This window comes from Sphaerodactylus townsendi, linkage group LG07 (assembly GCF_021028975.2).
Source record: "Sphaerodactylus townsendi isolate TG3544 linkage group LG07, MPM_Stown_v2.3, whole genome shotgun sequence".
Lineage (NCBI taxonomy): Eukaryota > Metazoa > Chordata > Lepidosauria > Squamata > Sphaerodactylidae > Sphaerodactylus > Sphaerodactylus townsendi.
The window spans coordinates 45,429,072-45,436,507 of NC_059431.1; the positions used below are offsets into that span (position 1 = coordinate 45,429,072).

The 7,436-nt window shown below is 37.2% G+C and overlaps 1 long non-coding RNA gene across 1 annotated transcript; it reads right to left on the reverse strand.

The window, feature by feature from the left end:
- Positions 1-4,804: 4,804 nt before the first annotated feature.
- On the reverse strand, positions 4,805-6,973 carry LOC125437150. The gene is made up of 3 exons (XR_007245143.1): positions 6,716-6,973; positions 6,105-6,156; positions 4,805-4,938 (listed from the first exon to the last, which is right to left on the reverse strand). It is a non-coding gene; the product is annotated as an uncharacterized LOC125437150 (long non-coding RNA).
- Between the last annotated feature and the right edge of the window lie 463 nt (positions 6,974-7,436).

Genomic DNA, 7,436 nt, shown 5'->3' on the forward strand with positions numbered 1-7,436 from the left:
GACACACAGAAGTGACATCATGCCTCTCTAGTAACTGCCACCAGTTGGTTAACACAGAAGAGTTTCTGGTGATTCCCAGAGAGGCACAACATCACTTTTGGGGTTTTCCCTGGAAGTGTCATAACAGCTTCATCTTGACATAGATTTTTTAGTTAATTTTTTTGTCCCACTGGCTGACAGAGTAGAGGCAGGCAGCAGGAGCTTCGGGCGAGATGTCTTCCACCATAGCAGGAGACCTGTTGACTTTATCTGCACTTGCTCTGTTATATCCAGTAGACCAGGCATCAGCAAACTTTGTTGGCACATGCACAGAAGTTGTTTTTTTGTTAACCCATTACTCTCAATGATGTACATGAAATGTTTGAAATGGCTGTGTAATTTGCAGAACAAGTCCTTTTTGCCTGAACAAAAAAGCAGTCACATTTATTGCCATTTTCAGACTGAAAATCATATGTACAATGCAGTAATCAACTCATGAGTTATTTCATTTGATTGTAATGCTATACTGTGCTTTCTGTTTTTTAGATCATGTGCATAAACAGTTCATTGCTGAAGCATAAACAACATGCTAACAACAAACAGAAATCCATGTTACCTTTACTTTAATAGGTGAGGCAGAGTCAAGAGAAATATATTTTAATGCAATACTGATTGTTTGAGTCTCTTCTAATATCTTAGATTTTCCAATCCCATATGCAAAATCCCATGTCAGTTCCTTGCAGCCAAGGCAATATCTGTTTCCAAGGTGACAGAACTCTTTCTGTTCTCTAGGAACTTCTCTAAGGAATGAAATTCTAAAAGAAGGTATGAGGTACCTGGCTTCTATTATGTGTATCATAACATGTAAATACAACAGCAGGATCACCTAGTAAAAATGCATAATTTGGTTGGAACAAGACTGACTTCTGTGCTTTATCTTCTGTGCTTTATCGTAAGATCTGTTGTGAGCTGTCATAAGTAAAACATATTCAGTTCAGTAAAATAAACTTAATCCAGACAAGTGCTCAGTTGATAATGGTGGATTACTTTCAATGCAATCCTAAATTGATTTAAATGCTTAGAAATCCATTGACATCAATTATCTTAGAGGAGTAACACTTAAGCCATTTATTCATTTACTAATTGCTGCGAGCTTTGCCTTCAATTGATCAGGTAGTTTTTGCTCTGCAGCTTATCCTGTTCTTTTTATACATGCCTTTGCCTCGCCTTTTCCTCCAAATCTGCCATGGGATGTGATTTTATCATGTGCAGAGGAGTCACCTTTGATGCCCCAAGTTTCTGGTTTCCCTCATGGTATAAAGCATAGCAGAATTCCTTTTTTAAAAAATTGCATGACTACAGAACAAACCAGCTCACCTTAGTTGCACATGCCCTGTGATTCTATCCCTTGTCATTCATCCTCTAATGTCAATTGTCTAGTGTCCTCCGTCAGCCATTTTTCCCCTCCTCCCACTCCATTTTCAAAAGGATTAAAAAAAATTCAATTGCATTACTGAATTAACATTAGGGCAAAAGACACAAACCAGGTTAATTGTGTGAGCTTTGTCAATTTTGCTTAGTATTTGTGAGTGAAATACTCAGGCAAAGATACATTGTGTCCAAGTTAAAAACAAGTGGCAACTTTCCCTGTTAGTTTCACTCACTCCTAACTGATTCAACTTCAACCAACTCTACTTTAATCATTCCGCTATGGCACCCAAACCACCAAAATATTTGGGGCGGAGTCCAGTTGACCATCCATCAACAGAAACAGCTGGGTGTCATCAGCATACTGATGGCACGTAACCTTGAAACTCTGGATCAGCCTGGCAAGATGGGGCATATAGATGTTAAGCAACATTAGATAGAGGACCGCCCCTTGCAGGAACCTGCACACCAATAAATGGTGTGCAGGGGATCTCTCTCTGACTGGTACCCTCTGTCCCCCACAAATTCCAGCATTAGCAAGGCAGTGGGCCAGGATGTTATGGTCAATGAAGTCGAATAGAACTGTTAGATCTGACATGAAAAAAGTGTCAACCTGCCTTGGTCCAGGTGTTCTCAGAGATCATCCATGAAGATAGTTAGAGCTGTCTCAGTCACATGGCTAGTACAGAAACAAGCCTGAAATGAATCCAAGCTCTGTCAAATCCTCTCCCTTCACAAAATCATCTAAATGTCAAATATGTACCATGAGGGCACGAAGATAAATGTTTTCAGTGGCTGCCCCACACTTTCCAGGGATATACCATAAACATTTTCCATAACATATTTGTATTCAAGATAACTTTTAATGCCTGAATGAACAGTAGAATGTTAATTTTTATCAATGATTTTTCCTGTAGAGCTTCTACCCATTCTGACTTCCTAGGATGGGACTTACTTAAAATCAGGGAATTTTAAAGTAGCAGTAGTTGTTTTGCTCAAAGATGTAAGGGACTTTGAAGCACACCAGGGAGCTTATGGAATTCTGACAACTACTTGTTTTCCCAGCGAAGTGTGAACAAAGTGGTTAGAAATCAGAAATGTATTTCTATGGAAAGATAGCCATTTGCTCTACCTGCCAGGGATGTAACGACCCAAAGGACCCCCAGAATATTATTTATATATATTTCTGCTTTAAAATCATATTGGCAAAAGCCAGTTGCCAAAAGCACTCCTATGGGTGTAGGTAGCAGCATGTCAAAAGGTCAAAACTACTTTAACAAAAGCTAAGATAATGAGTTACTCCAGCATAACTTGGAGGCCTCATTTGAGTCACTAGAATGCTTGATTACCACACCTTGCTATAGAAACTGTTAAAGCCAACTTGCTATCAGATACTGTCATTTCCCTATCTCTTCTGGGAACCCAGGTCAACAACAAATAGTTACTTCTCTGCATTTCCTTCCCTTTGTGATGACTCTCCTAAAACCACTTATCCCATCCTGAATCAATCAGCCTCATTCAAATCTGAATGCTGAAGGCAGAGACTGCTTAAAGAGTTACTTTGCATAAAAGCCATTAAGAGCAAATGGCCCCATTGTCACCGGAGTTTGAGCAGTAGATAGAGATGACTAATGACCTCAGCACCCCCCAAAGTCCAGCATGGGAAATTCCAGAGGATTTAGAAGAAAAAATAAAACTTAAAAAAACTCACTTATTCCACGCCCCTTCCCTGGGCAAAGGGTATAAAAGTTCTAGTTCACCCAACACATGTGCTCAATTCTGGCCTGTGTGCCTCTCTTGGACTGGTTGGGTTGGAGGACCACGATATCGTCCTTAAGCCTACAAGGATTCAGATGCTGGTCATTTTGAAATCCTTGCCTTCCTACAAGATCTTCTTCAGCTGAATTTAGGTAACGTATTACCCTGAAAATCCCCCCTCCATTTCTATCATCCAATCTATCTTTCAAACCTGTTTATATCCTAGGAAACTTGAATGTATGTGCCTTTGTGTCTTACTGAGTGTGTGTATTTTAAAACAAATTTATATAAAACATTTAAATTCAATTTGGACTCTTGCTTCTCTGTGGAATATTCATTGCCAGAATTCCTTCCCCGTATCATAAAGTCTAAAAGATCTCCTCTTGGCCCCTCTCCTGATCTGCCAATGTGAGTTCATTCCCCCTTGCTACTTTTAAAAACTATATGTGTGCTGTTACACATTTTAGCAGCTGGTGGAGAATCCTATCCCAAATCCCCTTCCCCTGTTAAGGCCATAACAGGGAGGACAAGAGGGATAGCTGTTGCTTTTCCCAACACACCCTCAAAGATAGCTTTGCTCAGTTGGCAACAACTTCCTGGTGGCCCCTGGCCCAAAGACTATTTGGCTGTCTTCAACCAGAGACAGACACTTTTTGGATCTGGCTTGATCAGTGGAACTCTCTGTCAAATGAGACCCAGGCCCTGTGGAACTTGATGCAGTTCTGCAGGATCGGTAACACAGAGATGTTCTGCTAGACTTATAGTTGAGAACAGTGGCAGTTTTATTTACCTGGCTTCCCTTCCCTTCCCTTTTTTCTTTTAGTTATTGATGAATTCCTTCCCCCAAATCCTGTCATTCCTTGTGAGTTAGTTGTTCCTCCATTTCCTCCAACTGGCCTCCCCATTTATATATATTAAAATGTCATGTGCTTTATTAAATGAAGGTTTTAATTGTTTATGTATGTCATTTTATTTTATTTTTTGCAGCAAGCCTTTATTGGCATAGACAGCAGTACAACAATAGTAAAAAAACTGATTAAAACATGTACAGTACAGGAAATAAACGTTAAGTGGAAGGAAATCTACTGGCATTTAGTAATTTCCAGAAGAAAGTCTGCTACTATCATACAGAGAGAAGGATCAGGATTGTCCAGCAAGTATTGTAATCTAACTAAATCGGGGAGATCGGGTAAATGTAAAGGAGTAAGATTCACATACTTGGATCTGATTTCCTTGAATCAGAAACAGTATAGTAATTGGTGGGCCAGAGATTCAACTGAGCCATCATTACACAAGCACAATCTATTAGCCCTTTCTTGCTTGTTAAATCTGCCATGTAACAAGGTAGAAGGCATAACATTAAACCTGGCAAGCATTATGGCTTGTCTTCTTTGAGCAGGGTTTATTAAGCAATACAGGTAGTGTGCCAAGTGGCCCTGTTCAAATGGGAGAGAAAAATACAGGGGGGAGCATGTTTTCTTGGCTGCGGTGATTAGGGTAGAGAACTCTCTATCCAATAGTTGACCTTTCAATTTTCTATACGCTTCTGAGTAGGACAAAGGGCAAAGTGAATCCACTGACAGTCCAATAGAAGCCATTTTTCTTCGGTTATGGAAAACCAGGGGTTGAAATGGGTGTCAGAGAGCAGACGGTGGACCAGGAATTAGAGTCCGAGAGAAAATGAATTCGCAGCCAGGAAGCCACTGGACCCGCATATTCATAAGGTAAAGATGTCTATTAAAATTGAATGTTCGAATGTGAGTGGTCTAAATTCTGGAAAAAAAGGGAAAAAATTCAATGCTTAAAGAATGAAAATAGTTCTATTATCTGTCTGCAGGAGTCACATATAAAAAAAGGAGAGGAGCATTATATAGAGAATAAGAAATTAGATAAATTATTCCATGCTAGTCATAAGAAAAAAAAGGGATTTGCATTTTATATTAAAAAGAATTTACAACCTTAGGAAATAATTTCAGACAAAGAAGGAAGATTTTTAGGAGTGGAGGTATTGCTATTTCAGAAGAAGGTTATGTTACTAGAAGTGTATGCACCCAATGACAATAAAAGTGAATTCTACAAGAACCTTCATAATCAATTTGCAAAATTCATAGATAAAGAATGAATAGTGTTAAGGGATTTTAACAAAGTAGTGGATCCAAAAATCAATAAAACGAATGTAATTAAAAAACATAAAACTAATAATTTACAAGAGAAATTTAAAAACTACAATAAATTGCCAGGTGCTTTTTTCAGTATGGTAGGAAACTTGGGCCCCTTCCGCACATGCAAAATAATGCATTTTCAAACCACTTTCACAACTGTTTGCAAGTGGATTTTGCCATTCCGCACAGCTTCAAAGAGCATTGAAAGCAGTTTGAAAGTGCATTATTCTGCATGTGCGGAATGAGCCTTGGGGATTGTAGATGTCTGGAGAGAAAAAGAAGGGAATGCCAAAGAATATACTTTTTATTCAGCTAGACACAGAATACATTCTAGAATTGATATGGTATGGACAGAAAAAGAAATCTGTTTACAAACCAAGAATATAAATATAAAACCTAGGATATTTTCAGAACATAATGCAGTAATTTGGGAATTAAGAGGAAACAAATACAGTAGAGACTGGAAAATGAAAGATTGGCTTTTAATAAACAAGGAGGTAGAAATGAAGATAGGTAAGAAATTACAAGAATATTGGGATATCAATGTGGGTACAGTACAAAATTACAATACACTATGGGAGATGCACAAGGCAGTAATTAGAGGACATCTAATAAGTGAAGAAAAAAGAAACGAAAAGAGTTAGAAGGGAAGTTGAAAGAATTAGAAATAGAGTTAATGATAAGTAGGAGGGGAAAAAGATAGAAAATCAGGTAAAGGTGGTAAAACAACAAATGGAAACATATATAACAGATCAAATGGTCAGGAACATTACTTACCTCAAACAGAAACAATTATTTTCAGGTAATAAACCCGGGAGATGGTTAGTAGCTAGAGTTAGGAAAGAAAGCGAAAAAAATTATGTTATGAAATTAAAACAAGGGTCTACAATTATTACAAATACAGGAAAAATTCAAGAAACATTTTAGAACTTTTATAGTGAATAATACCAGAAAAATAATGTATCATATCAGTCAATTAAAAACTATTTAGACAAGCAAGATATACATCAAGTTTCGCAAGAAGATAGAGAAGAATTAGACAAAATAATAACAAAAGAGATAGAAGTGGTGAAAGGACTAAAAAAATAAAACTCCAGGGACTATCTGCAGTATGGATGAACTGCAGTATATCTGATGGACTATCTGATGTATATTACAAAAACTATTTGGAAATACTTAACCCACATTTAGAGACAATGCTGAACAAAATAATGGAAGGAAAATAAATCCCTGGCTCATGGAAACAAGCAAACATCACACTGATTCCCAAGGAAGAGAAAGATATACATGAACCGAGAGAGTTTAGACCCATATCATTATTAAATCTAGATTATAAAATCTTTACGAATATATTGGCTAAAAGACTTTAAAAAGTATTAAATACTTACATTTCAGAAGAACAAACAGGTTTCCTACCTGGTAGACAAATTAAACATAATGTAAGAATTTTAGTGAATATTATAGAATACTTAAACTTGACACAAGGCCAATCAATGGCATTAATTTTTTTTTGATGCAGAAAAAGCTTTTGACAGAGTGAATTGGTCATTCCTATTACTCACATTATTGAGTATGGGAATTAAGGGGAAATTCTGGAACGCAATTAATAGTAGATATGATGACCAGGAGGCTAAAATTAAAATTAACAGAGATTTTACTAAGACATTTAAAATAAATAGGGGAACAAGACAAGGTTGCCTCTTATCTCCCTTATTAATTATAATAGTGATAGAACAATTGATACAGAGTATAAAAATAAAAGAGGCTATTAAGGGGATTAAAATTAAAGGTAACACATATAAATTTAGAGCTTATCCAGATGACTTGGTCATATTTTTAGATGATCCAATAAATAAAATAGAAACATTGCAGATGATAGAGGGATTGGAGCACCTTCCTTATGAAGAGAGGCTGCAGCGTTTGGGACTCTAGTTTGAAGAGGAGACATCTGAGGGGGGATATGATTGAAGTCTATAACATTATGCATGGGGTAGAAAATGTTGACAGAGAGAAATTTTTCTCTCTTTCTCACAATACTAGAACCAGGGGGCATACATTGAAAATTCTGGGGGGAAGAATAAGGACTAATAAAAGGAAACATTTTTTCAC